Source organism: Mustela nivalis, assembly GCF_964662115.1.
Source record: "Mustela nivalis genome assembly, chromosome: 15".
NCBI lineage: Eukaryota > Metazoa > Chordata > Mammalia > Carnivora > Mustelidae > Mustela > Mustela nivalis.
This window is the reverse complement of record NC_139034.1, coordinates 29,502,851-29,521,566: the sequence shown is the minus strand read 5'-3', so window position 1 is coordinate 29,521,566 and position 18,716 is coordinate 29,502,851. Positions and strand designations below refer to the sequence as shown.

The following is an 18,716-nucleotide window of genomic DNA, read 5'->3' as shown; positions in this document are numbered from 1 at the left end:
ACACTGCGAATCATTTGGCATTTCTAACCACAAACGTTAGAAGAAATCTAATGATCTGGACTCTTCTGGGATTCTAGATCAGAAGCTTGTGAGAGTTCTTTGTAGTTGGGGAATGAATGAAAGTCAATCAGGTTCTGCAGTAACGGAAAGGAAAAATAACTGAGATGCTAATCATTTTCCTCATTTTCTGATATACTTTTCTTTCTTCATAGCACTTGGGTCCGTTCTTGTGGACACATCTCCTCTGTCTTCTCCTGTGTTGAGTTAGGAAGAGTATAGAGGTATTCCTGACCGGTGCCGCCATATTTGACTTTGTTGATGCCACACCTGAGTTTCAAAGGTTCCATTTCACACTGAGAAATGCGTAAAGGCCTGGAAGTGCTGCTGCGCGGCCACCAGTGTCTGCTGGGTGGTGGGGGGCGGGAAGAGAAAAGCCCTGGGGCTACAAGACCTGGCCCAGTGCCAGAAGCCAAGACTTGCTCAGAGTGTGTGTCCCAACACCTATTTTCTCTTATTTCTTAAAATTTATTTTCTTTCAAAAAAATTTATTTTGTTTCTTAGCTACTTAGTAAATTAGATGCAAATGGTGTTTCTATAAAATAGCAAGATCCTTGATTCAATTAAGGGGAAAAAAGAGCCTTGAATATTTCTTTTTTATTTTATTTATTTATTTACTTTTTAAAGATTTTATTTATTTATTTGACAGAAAGAGATCACAAGTAGGCGGAGAGGCAGGCAGAGAGAGAGGAAGGGAAGCAGGCTCTCTGCTCAGCAGAGAGCCTGATGTTGGGCTCGATCCCAGGACCCTGGGATCATGATCTGAGCCAAAGGCAGAGGCTTTAATCCACTGAGCCACCCAGGCACCACTGAGCCTTGAATATTTCATGGAAAAAATCATTTTTCACAGATTTTTCCTCTCCAGAGTATTACTGTTTCTATTGATAAATACAGGAATGAAGAGAATACCTTAAAGTGTTCCTTGTAACTTTTTGGATATAAGCAGGTGATAATATTAAAAAAGCCATAAATTATTAAATGCTAAATAAATATATAGAGTTAAAAAATAAACCGAAATAACAATAAACATGTAACTGATAGTTACATAATGAAATACACATGGTGTCATGAATATTACCAGTTTATACAACCAATAGAAGATTTTGCAAATTGTCTTAAATTGCAACATACATGCACTATGTTGATATTTGGATATGTCGGCATCCTTAAGGTAATGTGCAAAATTTAAAGCTCAGTTCTCTTTCTTATTTCCTCATACTTCCTCTGTCACCCCTATCCTCCAACTCGCTAAAATACAAAGGACCTTCAGTTACCTGAAGGGCTATGTATCCCTATCCAGTAAGTCCAAGACTGAGGCTGCCTGGGCCACCATTCTCCAAGTCTTTTCCTTTTTTAAGTCCCTTGAGATCAGGCTCTGCTCAGCAGGGAGCCTGCTTCTCTCTTTCTCTCTGCCTGCCTCTCTGTCTACTTGTGATCTCTGTCTGTCAAATAAATAAATAAAATCTTTAAAAATAAAAAAATAAAATAAAAGAGACTCACAGATTCCTGACTCGGGCAGGTGGATGGATGGTGGTGCTATTGACAATAAGGAGGAAATAAAAGAAAACAGGTTTAGAGAAGTATACCAGGAGTTTGATTAAGTCCCTTGAGATGCACTTGATAATAAATCCAGTTCTTGAGTTCTTACCCAACATCCCAAAGTAACGATCATTTCTCAAGTGCTTTCTATGTCCCAGGTACCATGCTAGGTAGTTTCAACTACATTATCAATTCTCCTGAATGTTGTATGACACAATTCTACCCAGATACAGTCCTGTTAAAATAAATCTCCCCATTACTTCATTCTGCCTCTCATTATGAAGTCTGCACACCGTCCCATAAAGCTACTATGATAGGTGATTTAGATTGCTTCCTTTTGTCTATCATTAATAATGCCACACATATCCTTTAAGCAAGTCTTTGTATCCATTTCTGATAATTTTCTTAGTATAGATTATATGGTGATTTGGCCTTAAAGATCACTCTTCTGCCCAACTATTCATTCTCTTCCTCCCATGTCTTTAAGTTGAGGCATTACTGATCATATACCACACTCCATCACCTACTTATTTCTGGACATCAGTTCCTAGTTCAGTTTTTAATATTTCTCTTGATCTAAACTGCAGCGTCTTGCTATCATTCCTTTGGCCAACAATCCATAGCTTCTTGCTTCACTTTCTCCCACCTTAAGCCTCTGACAGAATACCTAGAAAGGCAGCATGGTATAAATTAAAGATGGGAGTAATTACTGTTAAATTAAGTCATAAATTTAGTGCAATTCCAGTATCACAAGAATCTGATCTGTAGCTCTAGTTCCAAATTACTTAGCAGAGGGTAAAATGATACGAGGAAAAAAATATGAAAAAATATAATTATGGATATACTTACAACTAAACCCATAACACTTTCTGATTTTCTATTTCAAAAGCATAATTCAGAAGTCCAAAATATACTTTAATTGCAAAATAGAGTGCTGGTATGTTAAGGCAAGAATAAAGGTCATTTAGGGCCATCACTTAATTCTTTTATTAAATATTCAGTGTTCTCAGAGATGTGTTTCTCCATTAAAAATTTCTATTTTGGGGGGCACCTGGGTGGCTCAGTTGGTGAAGTGTCTGCCTTCGCCTCAGGTTATGATCCGGGGTCCTGAGATCAAGTCCCGAGTTGGGCTCCTTGCTCAGCAGAGCCGGTTTCTCCCCCTTCCCCACTTGTACCCTCTCTCTGTCTCACTCTCTCTCTCTCAAATAGATAACATTTTTTTTTAAAAAGTTCTATTTTTTCTTTGAATATCCTAAGCCCCTCTTAGCTATAGTTTTAAATACTTTTTATATCTGACAAGGGGTTAAATCCAAAATATATATAGAATTCATTCAACTCAATAGCAAAAAACCCAAACAATCCAATTAAAAAATGAACAGGGACCCCTGAGTGGTTCAGTTGGTTAAGCATCCGACTCTTGATCTCAGCCCAGGTCTTGATCCTGGAGCTGTGAGTTCAAGCCCATGTTGGGCTCCATTTTGGGTGTAGAGCCTATTTTTTAAAAAATGGACAGAGGATCTGAATAGATATTTTTCAAAAGAAGACATACAGGGGAACCTGGTTGGCTCAGCTGGTTAAGCATCCAACTCTTGATTTAGGCTTGGGTCATGATTTTGGGATTGAACCCTGTTTCAGACTCTGCACTCAGCATGGAATCTGCTTATCTCTCCCCCTCTGCTCCTTCCCCTGCTCACTCACTCTTTCTCTCTCAATAATTAAATCTTAAAAATAAAGAAAAGACATACAGATAGCCAACAGACACATCTGAAGATACTCCACATCATTAATCATCAGGAAAATGCAAATCAAAACCACAAAGAGATATCACCTCACATCTTTCAGAATGGCTATCATCAAAAACACAAGAAAGAACTGTTGGCAAGAATGTAGAGAAATGGAAACCTTTATGCACGGTCAATAGGAATATAAATTAGTGCAGTCACTATGCAAAACAGTACAGACATTTCTTTAAAAGAGTTTAAAAAGAACTACCATATGATACAGCAATTCCACTTCTGGGTATTTATAAAAGGGAATGAAAACACAAATTTGAAAAAAAAAAAAAAGCAACCCCATGTTTATTGTGGCATTATTTACATAGCCAAGATAGAGAAACAACCTAAGTGCCCATTGATGGAAGAATGAATAAGGAAGATGTGATCTATATCTATATCTACTTATCTATCTATATATCATAATGGGATACTATTTATAAAAAAGAACGAAGTGTTGCCATTTGCAACAACATGGGTGGAACTTGAGGGCATTAAGCTAAGTGACATAAGTCAGGCAAAGAAAGACAAATACCATACAATCTCACTTATACGTGGAATTAAAAAAACAAAACAAAACCAAGCTCACAGATAAGAGAACAGATTGGTGGTTGCCAGAGTCAGGGGATGGGGGGAGCACAAAATGGGTGAGGAGACTCAAAAATACAAGCGTCTAGTTATAAAATAATTCATGAAGATACAATATACAGCATGGCAACTATAGTTAACTCTGTATTGCATATTTGGAAGTTGTTAAAAATCTTAGAAGATTTTTACATCTTACATAAATCTTAGAAGGCATCACAACAAGGAAAAATTTTTCTAACTATCTGTGGTGATGGATGTTAACTAGACTTACTATGGTGATGATTTTGTAAAATATAGAAACATCAAATCATTATACACCTTATGTTATATGTCAGTTTAAAAAAAAAAAAAAAAAAAAAAAGCTTTTTTTTAGAATTCAAGCCCCTAAAGATAACTTGTCAAACTTCCCTTTGAAACTTTCTGTATCAAGACTAACAGAATAACTTATGTGGTTAAACTGTCTATACACATAAGTTTCATTCTGTCTCACAGCCCTTTAAACTATAGCTCACATACACATTCAATTCTCTGGATCCAAGTTATTTATTTGAAAATGATAGATTCATGGCTGAGTCAACCCCAACCTCCCATGAGAAGAACTAAGTTATGATCTGCATTACATTAACATGGTTTCTGTGATATGAAAACATGAAAAACACATACAACACAGAATTTAGTTCTAATAACTGAGATTAAAAAATATTCAAAAACCCTGAAGAGAGGACGTCTAGCTCTCTAACTAGACAAGCACTTAACCAAATTAAGGTAAATGATCTCATGTGGCTTGAAGATAAGTCAAATTAACAAGCTCTTTGATTTAAATACAATTTGCTCAGCAAATTAACAAAATAAAGCACCTATTCCAATCAAATCAATGACATTTCTATATACTAGTGATAGAAACCTAGAACAGGGAAGTAAAATGTGATTTTATTTTAAAACTCTTAAATACCTGAGAATTAATTTAACTTGGGACTTCAATTAAGTCTAAGAAAATGATATAACCCATAGTTTTAAGGCAGTAAGTATTCATTCACTTAATTCTTTTAAGTTGTATTTTTTCCCCACTGAAAATTCATTTTTAAAAACTTAGGGACAGGGACGCCTGGGTGGCCCAGTTGATTAAGCATCTGCCTTCGGCTTAGGTCTTGATGTCAGGGTCCTGGGATGGAGCCTGGTTCTCCCTCTCCCTCTGCTCTTCTATCTGCTTGTGCTCACTCTCGTTCTCTCTCTCAAATAAATAAATAATATTTTTTAAAAAAAGAAAGAAAAGATAGGATTTTTCATGGTACCAAGAGAAAGGGGGAGAAGAGAGTAAGGTAACTCAAATAATGTGAAACACTGTAAGTAATCTGAATACTATAAATTTAACTGTAACATCTACCACAGAAAACCAATAGATATGTATAACATTACCTAAAGAGATAAAATGGCTTCTAGGGCTGCATTACTTGCTTATAGCCTAACTGAAACTGTTAATGATGAATGCTGGACTCTTGGGTGGCTCAGTCGGTTACGCGGCTGCCTTCGGCTCAGGTCATGATCCCAGGGTTCTGGGATCGAGCCCTCCATAAGGCTCTCTGCTCAGCGGAGAACCTGTTTCTCCCTCTCCCGCTGCCTACCTCTCTGCCTACTTGTGTTCTGTCTGTCAAATAAGTAAATACAATCTTTAAAAATATATATATAAAAGATGAATGCATCATTCAGAGGAGACACTGGTTAGCCACTCAAACATATGCTGAGAGGAAAAGGTTAAATTTGGCAAGGCTGATTCATTCTAGGAGAGTTGTCTCGTACCTGGTATTTCTGCTATATAGTAAGGTTAGTATAGAGATGGCTGCCCAAGCTATCTTTGCCTGATGTCATTAAATAGCTTAATCCTAATTAATAAATCCTGTTGTTCAATATTTAGATGGTCACATCTATTCCCTCTGTTTTCATAGAATCCCCTGGTGCATCCACATTTGATATTCATTCTGCCACTATAAGTTAAATTTTTGAGAATTTTTAATAAGTGGGATCAAATACTGTATATTCTTTTTTGTCTGGCTTCTTTTATGTATTATAATTGTTCTGAGATTCCTCCTCTTTGTCAAGAGTACAGCTGAGTAGTATTGCACTAAAAGGATATACCATAACTTGGTTATTCATCTTCCTGTTGATAACCACTTTGGAAAAACCTGGCAGCTTCTTAAAATGTACAACACCCACCTACCACATGATACAACTATTTTACTCCTACATATTTATCAAGAAAAAAGACAGCATATGTCCATATAAAGACCTGTAGATGAATATTCATGGTATTTTTATCTGTAGTAGCTCAAAATTGGAAACAGCCCATTTCCATACATATGTGAATGAATAAAAAAGTGAATTGTGGTAAATCCATAAAATGACATATTACTCAGCAATAAAAAGGAATAAACTGTGGTACATTCAACATAGATGAATCTCAAAATGCTAGGCTGAGTAAAGGAAGACAAAAAATGAGTACTTACTTCTTGTCTTCTGTTCATTTTGTTTTTTCTTTTCCCTCATTTCATTGTTTTCCTTCTCTGGTTTAAAAAAGAAACACTCTAAGGGTGCCTGGCTGGCTCTGTTGGTAGAGCATGTGACCCTTGATCTTGGGATTGTAAATTCAAGCCCTATGTTGGGTGTAGAGATTACTTAAAAATAAAATCTTAAAAAAAAAACCATTCTTATTTGTCTTCTTCCATTGGTTACATTTGAAATGTTTTTACCTTTGGTTCACATAGCACATGGACCTTAGAATACTGAAATTCCAATCAATCCCTGATGTACATGGCACAGTGGGCCATGTAAATGGTCTATGTACAGTACAATATTGTAGTTCTGCCTTGCTTGTTAACAACAAATTATTACAGTAGTGCCCGGTTACCTGTGGGGGTTATGTTCCAAGACCCCCAGTAAAGTCCTAAAGACACAGATAGTACTGGACCCTATATGTATGTACCATATATATTACATATAGAGAGAGCTCATACACACACACACACACCCTTGAACAACACGGAGCTTGGAGAATGCAGTTGAAAATCCATGTGTGACTTCTGACTTGCCAAAATCTTTCCTTCCCTATTATTGACTGGAAGCCTTATTGATAACATAAAGAGTCGGTTAACACATATTTTATATATTACAGGTGTTATATACTGTATTCTGTATACTGTATAAAGTGAGCTAGAAAAAATATTGCTAAGAAAATCGTAAGTTAGAGCAAACACATTTACTGTACTGTACAAAACCTGCAGTTGAAACCCATGCTGTTCAGGGGTCAATGTACTATATTTTTTCTATACATACATACCTACCTATGATAAAGTTTAATTTCTATATTAGGAACAGTAAGAGATTAATACTTCTGGTTCTGAAATAGAATAATTATAATAATATATTAAAAGTTATGTGAATGTTATGTCTTTATCTCTCAAAATATCTTATTGGGCTATATTCACGTCTCTTCTTGCAATGATGTGAGATAATAAAATGCCTACATAATCAGACAAAGTGAGGTGAATGATATAGGTATTGTGATATAGTTATGCCATTAATGACCTTCTGATGATACATCAGGAGGAGGACCATCTGCTTTTAGACTATGGCTGAACAAGGGTAAGTAAAACCACAGATTAAGAGGTCACTACTATAAGGGTGCCTGGCTGGCTCAGTCAGTGGAGCGTGAAACTCTTGATCATGGTGTTATGAGTTTGAGCCCCATGCTGGGTACAGAGACTACTAAAAATAAAAATCTTTTAGTAAAGGTGGGGGGGGAGCGACTATATTATTATTACTATTTTCTTCCACCAATGTTGGCTTAGCTTCACTCATGTTTTCTTTATTTTCTATTTCTTCTTTTATTTCACACCTACCTTTTTGGACCATTTTCCTTCTTGAAATACACCATTTAGAACAGTATATTTTAAAGTGTGGGGTGTGACCTACTGGTCTCTCAATGCTTGGCATTCTATACCTGGACAACCATAAGATGTATTTCTCTTTATTTACCCTGACTGAGATTCACTGGGTTCCTTAAATCTGACAACTGTGTCTTTTATCAATTCTGGCAAAACTTTAAAGGCAACTACAAATATTGCCTCATCCCTATTTCATGTTAGGGTATTTTTTTTTTTTTTTTGGAACTCTTGATTAGATCATCTCACAGTCTTTTATTTTCTTTTTTTTTTTTTTTTTTTTTTTTTTTTTTTTTTTTAAAGATTTTATTTATTTATTTGACAGAGAGAAATCACAAGTAGATGGAGAGGTAGGCAGAGAGAGAGAGAGAGAGGGAAGCAGGCTCCCTGCCGAGCAGAGAGCCCGATGCGGGACTCGATCCCAGGACCCTGAGATCATGACCTGAGCCAAAGGCAGCGGCTTAACCCACTGAGCCACCCAGGTGCCCCAGTCTTTTATTTTCAATAACATTTTTCTCTATGGATGGTCTTCTATGTAGTCTCCTCTTTTTTTTTTCAATTTTTATTTTTTAATAAACACATAATGTATTTATATCCCCAGGGGTACAGGTCTGTGAATTGCCAGGTTTACACACTTCACAGCACTCACCATAGCATATACCCTCCCCAATGTCCATAACCCAACCCAACCTTCTCCCGACACCCCTCCCCCAAGTAACCCTCAGTTTGTTTTGTGAGATTAAGAGTCACTTATGCTTTGTCTCCCTCCCGATCCCATCTTGTTTCATTTATTCTTCTCCTATCCTCCTAACCCTCATGCTGCATCTCCACTTCCTCATATCAGGGAGATCATATGATAGTTGTCTTTCTCTGAGTGACTTATTTCACTAAGCACGATACCCTATAGTTCCATCCACGTCATGACAGATGCCAAGATTACATTTCTTTGATGGCTGCATAGTATTTCACTGTGTATATATATACCACATCTTCTTTATCAATTCATCTGTTGATGGACATCTAGGTTCTTTCCATACTTTGGCTATTGTAGACATTGCTGCTATAAACATTCAGGTGCACATGCCCCTTCGGATCACTACGTTTGTATCTTTAAGGTAAACACCCAGTAGTGTAATTGCTGGGTCATAGGGTAGTTCTATTATCAACTTTTTGAGGAACCTCCATGCTGTTTTCCAGAGTGGTTGCACCAGCTTGCATTCCCACCAACAGTGTAGGAGGGTTCCTCTTTCTCCTCATTCTTGCCAGCATCTGTCATTTCCTGACTTGTTAATTTTAGCCATTCTAACTGGTGTGAGGTGATATCTCATTGTGGTTTTGATTTGTATTTCCCTGATGCCGAGTGATATGGAGCAGTTTTTCATGTGTCTGTTGGCCATCTGGATGTCTTCTTTGCAGAAATGTCTGTTCATGTCCTCTGCCCATTTCTTGACTGGATTATTTGTTCTTTGGGTGTTGAGTTTGAGAAGTTCTTTATAGATTTTGGACACTAACCCTTTATCTGATATGTCTTTGCAAATATCTTCTCCCATCCTGTCAGTTGTCTTTTGGTTTTGTTAACTGTTTCCTTGGCTGTGCTAAAGCTTTTGATCTTGATGAGATCCCAATAGTTCATTTTTGCCGTTGCTTCCCTTGCCTTTGGTGATGTTCCTAGGAAGACTTTGCTGTGGCTAAGGTCGAACAGGTTGCTGCCTGTGTTCTCCTCAAGGATTTTGAAGGTTTCTTTTCTCACACTGAGTCCTTCATCCATTTTGAGTCTATTTTTGAGTGTGGAATATGGAAATGGTCCAATTTCATTTTACTGCATGTGGCCGTCCAATTTTCCCAACACCATTTATTGAAGAGGCTGTCTTTTTTCCATTGGACATTCTTTCCTGCTTTGTCAAAGATTAGTTGACCATAGAGTTGAGGGTCTATTTCTGGGCTCTCTATTCTGTTCCATTGATCTATATGTCTGTTTTTGTGCCAGTACCATGCTGTCTTGATGATGACAGCTTTGCAATAGAGCTTGAAGTCCGGAATTGTGATGCCACCAACTTTGGCTTTCTTTTTCAATATTCCTTTGGCTATTCAAGGTCTATTCTGGTTCCATGTAAATTTTAGGATTATTTGTTCCATTTCTTTGAAAAAATGCATGGGACTTTGATAGGGATTGCATTAAATGTATGGATTGCTTTAGGTAGCATAGACATTTTCACAATATTTGTTCTTCCAATCCAGAAGCATGGAACATTTTTCCATTTCTTTGTGCCTTCCTCATTTTCTTTCATGAGTACTTTATAGTTTTCTGAGTATAGATTCTTAGCCTCTTTGGTTAGGTTTATTCCTAGGTATCTTATAGTTTTGGCTGCAATTGTAAATGGGATTGACTACTTAATTTCCCTTTCTTCTGTCTTGTTGGTGTAGAGAAATTCAACTGATTTCTGTGCATTGATTTTATATCCTGACACTTTACTAAATTCCTGTACAAGTTCTAGCAGTTTTGGAGTGGAGTCTTTTGGGTTTTCCACATATAGTTATCATATCATCTGCGAAGAGTGATAGTTTGACTTCTTCTTTGCTGATTTGGATGCCTTTAATTTCCTTTTGTTGTCTGATTGCTAAGGCTAGGACTTCTAGTACTATGTTGAATAGCAGCGGTGATAATGGACATCCCTGCCATGTTCCTGACCTTAGCAGAAAAGCTTTCAATTTTTCTCCATTGAGAATGATATTTGCGGTGGGTTTTTCATACATGGCTTTGATGATATTGAGGTATGTGCCCTCTATCCCTACACTTTGAAGAGCTTTGATCAGGAAGGGATGCTGTACTTTGTGAAATGCTTTTTCAGCATCTATTGAGAGTATCATATGGTTCTTGTTCTTTCTTTTATTAATGTGTTGTATCGCATTGATTGATTTGCGGATGTTGAACCAAACTTGCAGCCCTGGAATAAATCCCACTTGGTCGTGGTGAATAATCCTTTTAATGTACTGTTGAATCCTATTGGCTAGTATTTTGGTGAGAATTTTTGCATCTGTGTTCATCAAGGATATTGGTCTGTAATTCTCTTTTTTGATGGGACCCTTGTCTGGTTTTGGGATCAAGGTGATGCTGGCCTCATAAAATGAGTTTGGAAGTTTTCCTTCTATTTCTATTTTTTGGAACAGTTTCAGGAGAATAGGAACTAGTTCTTCTTTAAATGTTTGGTAGAATTCCCCCGGGAAGCCATCTGGCCCTGGGCTTTTGTTTGTTTGGAGATTTTTTTTTCTTTTTTAAGATTTTATTTATTTATTTGACAGAGCGAGATCACAAGTAGGCATAGAGGCAGGCAGAGAGAGAGAGAGAGGAGGAAGCAGGCTCCCTGCTGAGCAGAAAGCCCCATGCGGGACTCGATCCCAGGACCCTGAGATCATGACCTGAGCCAAAGGCAGTGGCTTAACCCACTGAGCCACCCAGGTGCCCACTCTTGTGTATTCTTTATCATTTGTTTCCATGAATTTTTTCAATTCTTCTGTGATCCATTCATTCTTTAGAAGGATGCTGTTTAGTCTCCATGTATTTGGGTTCTTTCCAAATTTCCTCTTGTGACTGAGTTGTAGTTTCAGAGCATTGTGGTCTGAAAATATGCAGGGAATGATCCCAATCTTTTGATACTGGTTGAGACCTGATTTATGACCCAGGATGTGATCTATTCTGGAGAATATTCCATGTGCACTAGAGAAGAACGTGTATTCTGTTGCTTTGGGATGAAATGTTCTGAATATATTTGTGATGTTCATCTGCTCCAGGGTGTGATTTAAGGCCTTTAGTTCCTTGTTGATCTTTTGCTTGGATGATCTGTCCATTTCAGTGAGGGGAATGTTAACGTCCCCTACTATTATTGTATTATTGCTGATATGTTTCTTTGATTTTGTTATTAATTGGTTTATATAGTTGGCTGCTCCCACGTTAGGGGCATAGATATTTAAAATTGTTAGATCTTCTTGTTGGACAGAGCCTTTGAGTATGATATAGTGTCCTTCCTCATCTCTTATGGTCTTTGGCTTAAAATCTAATTGATCTGATATAAGGACTGCCACCCCAGCTTTCTTCTGATGTCCATTAGCATGGTACATTGTTTTCCACCCCCTCACTTTAAATCTGGAGGTGTCTTCGGGTCTAAAATAAGTTTCTTGTAGGCAGCATATTGATGGGTTTTGGTTTTTTATCCACTCTGATACCCTGTGTCTTTTGATTGGGGCATTTAGCCCATTAACATTCAGGGTAACTATTGAGAGATATGAATTTAGTGCCATTGTATTGCCTTTAAGGTGACTGTTACTGTATATTGTCTCTGTTCCTTTCTGATCTACTACTTTAAGGCTCTCTCTTTGCTTAGAGGACCCCTTTCAATATTTCCTGTAGAGCTGGTTTGGTATTTGCAAATTCTTTCAGTTTTTGTTTGTCCTGGAAGCTTTTTATCTCTCCTTCCATTTTCAATGATAGCCTAGCTGGATATAGTATTCTTGGCTGCATATTTTTCTCGTCCAGTGCTCTAAATATATCATGCCAGTTCTTTCTGGTCTGCCAGGTCTCTGTGGATAATTCTGCTGCCAATCTAATATTTTTACCATTGTATGTTACAGACTTCTTTTCCTGGGCTGCTTTCAGGATTTTCTCTTTGTCGCTAAGACTTGTAAATTTTACTATTAGATGATGGGGTGTGGATCTATTCTTGTTGATTTTGAGGGAGGTTCTCTGCACTTCCTTGATTTTGATGCTTGTTCCCTTTGCCATATTAGGGAAATTTTCCCCAATAATTCTCTCCAGTATACCTTCTGCTCCCCTCTCTCTTTCTTCTTCTTCTGGAATCCCAATTATTCTCATGTTGTTTCATCTTATTGTGTCACTTATCTCTCGAATTCCCGCCTTGTGATCCAGTAGCTGTTTGTCCCTCTTTTGCTCAGCTTCTTTATTCTCTGTCATTTGGTATTCTATATCACTAATTCTTTCTTCTGACTCATTTATCCTAGCAGTAAGAGCCTCCATTTTTTATTGCATTCATTAAAAGCTTTTTTGATCTGAACTTGGTTAGATTTTAGTTCTTTTATTTCTCCAGAAAGTGCTTTTATCTCTCCAGAGAGGGTTTCTCTAATATCTTCCATGCCTTTTTCAAGCCTGGCTAGAACCTTGAGAATTGTCATTCTGAACTCTAGATCTGACATATTACCAATGTCTGTATTGATTAGGTCCCTAGCCTTCGGTACTGCCTCTTGTTCTTTTTTTTTTTTTTTTTTTTGTGGTGAGTTTTTCCACCTTGTCATTTTGTCCAGATAAGAGTATATGAAGAAACAAATAAAATACTAAAAGGGAGGCAAAGACCCCAAGAAAATGTGCTTTAACCAAATCAGAAGAGACCCCAAATCATGGTGGGGAGAGAGGGGATAAAAAGAAGTTCAGGAAAAAAAAAATTTTTTTAAAGGAAACAAATAAAGAAAATATTAAAAAGAGAAAAATATATATATATATATTAGATAAACTAGTTAAAAATGTTAAAAATTAAAAAGATAAAAGTTAAAAAATTTAGAAGAAAAAAATAAAATTAAAAAAAATTAAATTGGGCGCCTGGGTGGCTCAGTGGGTTAAGCCGCTGCCTTCGGCTCAGGTCATGATCTCAGGGTCCTGGGATCGAGTCCCGCATGGGGCTCTCTGCTCAGCAGGGAGCCTGCTTCCTCCTCTCTCTGCCTGCCTCTCTGCCTGCCTCTCTGCCTACTTGTAATCTCTCTCTGTCAAATAAATAAATAAAATCTTTAAAAAAAAATTTAATTAACAGCAAGACTAACGAATCATGGGGAGAAAGTCATGAGTTCCGTGCTTTGCTTTCTCCTCCTCTGGAATTCTGCTGCACTCCTTGGTAAGTGAACTTGGTCTTGGCTGGATTTCTTGTTGATCTTCTGGGGGAGGGGCCTGTTGTAGTGATTCTCAATTGTCTTTGCCCCAGGCAGAATTGCACCACCCTTACCAGGGGACGGGCTAAGCAATCCGCTTTGGTTTACTTTCGGGAACTTTTGTTCCCTGAACACTGTCCGTAGAGTTCCGGAGATGGGAATGAAAATGGCGGCGTCCCAATCTCCGGCCTGGATGAGCCAAAAGCTCAGGGCCCCACTCCTCAGTGCGCCCTCAGAGAAAAGTGCCCAATCACTCCCCTCTCCCTGGCCTCCGGCCGCACTCCGAGCTCACCCAGCCTGCTACCGGTTCAAGGTAACCCCAAGCTGAGAGCTCACTCCTCGGCTCTGTCTCTGTAGCTGGCTTCCCTGGTCTAATATTTGTGAGCCCTGCAACACTCAGACATCCCCGATCCTTCTGTGACCCTGCGGGACCTGGGGCCATGCTGACCCCACGTGGGCTTCACCCCGGTTTAGCCTCTGGAGTGATGTCCCTCAGTGGAGCAGACTTTTACAAGTCCTGATTTTGTGCTCCGGTGCTCCGCCGCTTGCCGGGAGCTGGGCCGTCCCCCTGAGATCTATCTTCCCGTGGCTTTAGATTCACTTCTCCACCAGTCCTACCTTTCCGAAAATGGTTGATTTTCTGTTTCTGGAATTGCTATTCTCTTTGATCTCCCGTTGGATTTGTAGGCGTTTACAATGTTTAGATAAGCTATCTAGCTGATCTCCTGCTACCTGATGTAGTCTCAGCCTGCTACTTCTCCGCCATCTTGGCTCCCCCTCTATGGAGTCTCTTCTTAACTGTGCCTCATGTGCTGGCTTAACTTAATCTTTAAGTTCTGGTATTACAATTTCATTTCTGATATTCTAATTAGCTCTTATTTTAATGTGCTTTGTCACTTTTAGGTTCAATTACTCTTTATATTTTACTTATTAACATTATTTATTTTATGTATTGGATATTTCTGATAGCAGAAGTCTCTGTAGATCTGTTTTAGTTGTTTATGGTTTCTGCTGTTTGCTCGTAACATTTTGATTTTTTCCCCCTTGGTATAGTCTGTGATTTTTCCAAATTTTTTTTGTACTTTCATTGCTTTTTTAAAAAATTTTTTTAATCAGTATATTCAATTAGCCAGCATATAGTACATCATAAGTTTCTGATATAGTGTTCAGTGATTCATTAGTTGCATAGAACACCAGTGCTCATCACTACATGTGCCCTCCTTAATACCCACCACACTATTACCCCATCCCCCGACCCCCTCCCTTCGCTAAACAGGAAGAAATCAGAGAGGGAAATCAGAAAGGGAGATAAACCATGTTCTGTGATTTTAAAAAAATGAGTAAGAGTCTATTTGTTATAATTTTAATGATGATCCTTTGACAACTATGTTGGTAACTCCCTCCACGGAGGATTTTTAATCGTTTCTGCCAAGTACCAAAAAGTGTTAGAGATCCAGGTCCATTCTAAATTAAAATTCTCCATTTGTGGGGGACTGTGAAAATTGGTATTCAGGGATCAGGAAAATCGTATAAATAAAGGCCTCGAATCCAAGTGAATGTGAGCTGGCAACTAGGAATTAGCAGGAAAGATTTTACTTTATTTTTGTTAAGCTTACTTATTTTTTTTTTAGCAATCTATACACCCAATGCAGAGCTTGAACTCACAACCCTGAGATTAAGAGTTGCATGCTCTTCTGACTGAGCCAGCCATATACCCCAGTAAGACAGATTTTAACACCACCCAGAGCTGTCTTCCTCTCCAAGATGGTCTCTGATGAGGCTCCCTACCCTTTGGAGAACCCAAAGAATTTTCCCAGTCCCCATCCCTCTCCCTTCATAAGTTTCTATGCCAGTAGAAAGCCAAGTAGACCTCCCCGCAATTTTCCTTTTTTTTTTTTAAATAGGTTCATCAATTAGGTTTTTAAAATACTGACTCTAAGGGCACCTGGGTGGCTCAGTGGGTTAAGCCTCAGTGGGTTAAGCTCACATCATGATCTCAGGGTCCTGGGATCAAGCCCTGCATCAGGCTCTCTGCTCAGCAGGGAGCTTCCCCCTCTCTCTCTGCCTGCCTCTCTCCTACTTGTGATCTCACTGTCAAATAAATAAATAAATAAATAAATAAACTGAATCTAGTGTTTTAGGTATTTGGTGGAGGGAGGGATTCAAGAACTCTTGTCTTTCATACTGTCAGAAATAGAAGTCTATTTAATATTTCTACAATTGCTTTATGAAATTTAAATCAGGATATTATAATAATTCTGATAATTTTATTTTATTTTATTTATTTATTTATTTTTTTTTTTAAGATTTTATTTATTTATTTGACAGAGAGAGAAATCACAAGTAGGCAGAGTCAGGCAGAGAGAGAGAGAGAAGCAGGCTCCCGCTGAGCAAAGAGCCCGATGCGGGGCTCGATCCCAGGACACCGAGATCATGACCTGAGCCGAAGGCAGCGGCTTAATCCACTGAGCCACCCAGGCGCCCCTCTGATAATTTTATTTTAGTGTGTTAGTGTAATCTATGAGTCTGCCAAGAACATTTATATTCTTGATTGAGTTGTTATATTAGCTTACCTTAGAAGTTGTATATCATCTGCAAATTTGTTTCAACTTTCTTAGCCTTCACCAAAGTCACTGATCAACACAGCTTCTGACAAAAAGAAAAGCTTCAAAATTAATTTTTAAATTCTTATAATAAATCCAATATATTTTCTTACTGTTATCAGGTACATAGAATTACAAATTAAATTTCCATCATTATCATATATAAATAAGCAAAATTGAAACAGGGAAATCCCTCTACTCCAATTACTTCAAGTGCCAGAACTTTTCGAAAGTAGTGTTGAACTGAATGAAAACATTTTATCATTGGGGAAACCAGTAGTAGTGTGAAGGAGTGGCTTGAGTGAGGGGAGCCCTAGCATCCCCCAAATCTCCATCAGCCCTCATCTTCCACAGGTGGAAACATAAGTTATTTAAAGTCATATCTTAAAGGCCAATTTTTATAAAAAGGCTGAGCAAAGCTTAGAAGAGCTTTTAAGTATCATAAAGGGAAGCTTTGAAAGGTGTTTTTTAGCTTTTCACAGCATCATGAAAACCCATGCCTACCAGATTTTTTTCTTTTCTGCTTTGCCATACTTTCAGTTTGTGTCTTTCACTAAGTCATCAACGGCAACTTTTACAAAATTTGTATCTCCAACATCAATGTAAGGATATTTGTGTACATGTGTTTACATTTTCCCATCAGAAATAAGAGAAAACTTACACTTCTCTCCTTCAGTGCATTGCTCTTGCATGAAGAAAATATAAAACATTGACTTAGGGTCTGCATAGTTGTGCATTTTCTGAGCAGCAACTACTGCTTTAAATAGAACATTTAGCTCCTGATGTTCTTTCTTCTCAATATTTGTTGTATATCCTGCAATAATGTAGTAGAAAAAGCACAGGCTCTGGAATCACATAGATCTGGGTTTAAATCTCAACCTCCCACTCACTAACTGTCTAATCTGAAGCAAATTACTTAACCTCTCTCTCTTAAGAATAAAATATCAGAGTCTCAATGAGTATCTGCAAGAGTCAAATGATATACCTAATGCCTGACTTAGTGCCGTGTAACACATACTGTTAGGTAGCTGTGCTGTGTATTTTTGTACTTCACTTCCACTTTGCTCAATCTGTCAAAGAACTTTCCAGACTGCATTTTCCTAATTTACAGCCTTGATGAACCTCTGTGGTTTTGTTCAACAATTACTGACATTTTGCAACATCTATTTTTCCCAACAATATACATAAAATACTTTAAAAATAGCAACATAACATCATACTGTTGAACACCCTGCTAAGAAAATGCAGTCCCAAATCTAGGTTCTAGAATTACAAAAGTGTTCCTTTTCTTGTGTAGTTATGACACCAAAATGCTATACAGTTATGTAAACTTGTTTCCATTCCTTTTTAGTTTTTCTTTTTGTTCTACTTTTTAAATTTAACTTTTATTTTTTGGAATTTTTTAAAAAAAGATTTTATTTATTTATTTGATAGAGAGAGATCACAAGTAGGCAGAGAGGCAGACAGAGAGAGAGGGGGAAGAAGGCTCCCCGATAAGCAGAGATCCTGATGCAGGGATCGATCCCAGGATGAGATCATGACATGAGCCAAAGGCAGAGGCTTAACCCACTGAGATACCCAGGTGCCCCTAACTTCTGAATATGTAAACATACATGATTCAAAGATCAAACTATATAAATAAACCATAAGAAAAATCTCTTCCATTGTCAGCACCTTTCCCATTCCCTCCTTCTACCTATAGATTACTATATATATTATTCCATGCTTTGGTTTTTTTTCCAGTTCACAATATATTCTGCAGATCATTCAGTGTTGTTGGTGCATGCAGATTTTCCACATTTTCTTTCATGATTTCTGGGGGCAAGAGTGACTTGGAAGAGGAATGGAGATTATTCCATTGCTGGATGTAGTTTAGTTGCCTAGTCCCCTATTAATGAGCATTTAGGTCGTTGTCAGTCTTGTGCTAATGTAAGTATTGCTGCTATGAGTAACTTTTTAGAAATGCCAGTTTATATTTTATGTCAATGTGTCTTTAGAACAGCCTCCTAGAAGTCAGGTGCCTGGTTCAAAACGTTAATGCATATCTAATATTTTTGGATACTACCAAATTCTGTCTCAAGCTTTGGGCTTTTGTATCCCTACCAGCAATTCATCAAGATGCCTCTTTCCCCCATAGTCCACAGAGCAGTATTAACGTAATTTTGGATTTTGGTGAGAAAGGCTTGAGTGCAGCTGTAATTTTTAATATAGCTTTAATTTGTATTTCTCTTTGTATGACTTAAGTTAAACATCTTTCGTGTCTATCATCTGCATTTCTTTTTCTGTGAACTCTC

At 37.8% G+C, this 18,716-nt stretch overlaps 1 protein-coding gene across 15 annotated transcripts in view; it reads right to left on the bottom strand.

The window, feature by feature from the left end:
• Positions 1-18,716, bottom strand: part of CAB39L (calcium binding protein 39 like) — a 121,843-nt gene that overhangs the window by 92,980 nt on the left and 10,147 nt on the right. For 2 of the 15 annotated variants that reach the window (XM_082701556.1, XM_082701557.1), the window contains exons 2-3: positions 16,393-16,468; positions 1,558-1,593 (exon numbers count right to left, since the gene is read on the bottom strand). The exons of 2 other annotated variants lie outside the window; for them this stretch is intronic. The gene's annotated coding sequence lies outside the window, so the exon portion shown is untranslated. Of the gene's footprint in view, positions 1-1,557; positions 1,594-16,392; positions 16,469-17,083; positions 17,237-18,716 lie in introns of all 15 variants that reach the window. 11 more of the 15 variants (XM_082701559.1, XM_082701555.1, XM_082701549.1 and 8 more) reach the window with 7 other exon arrangements.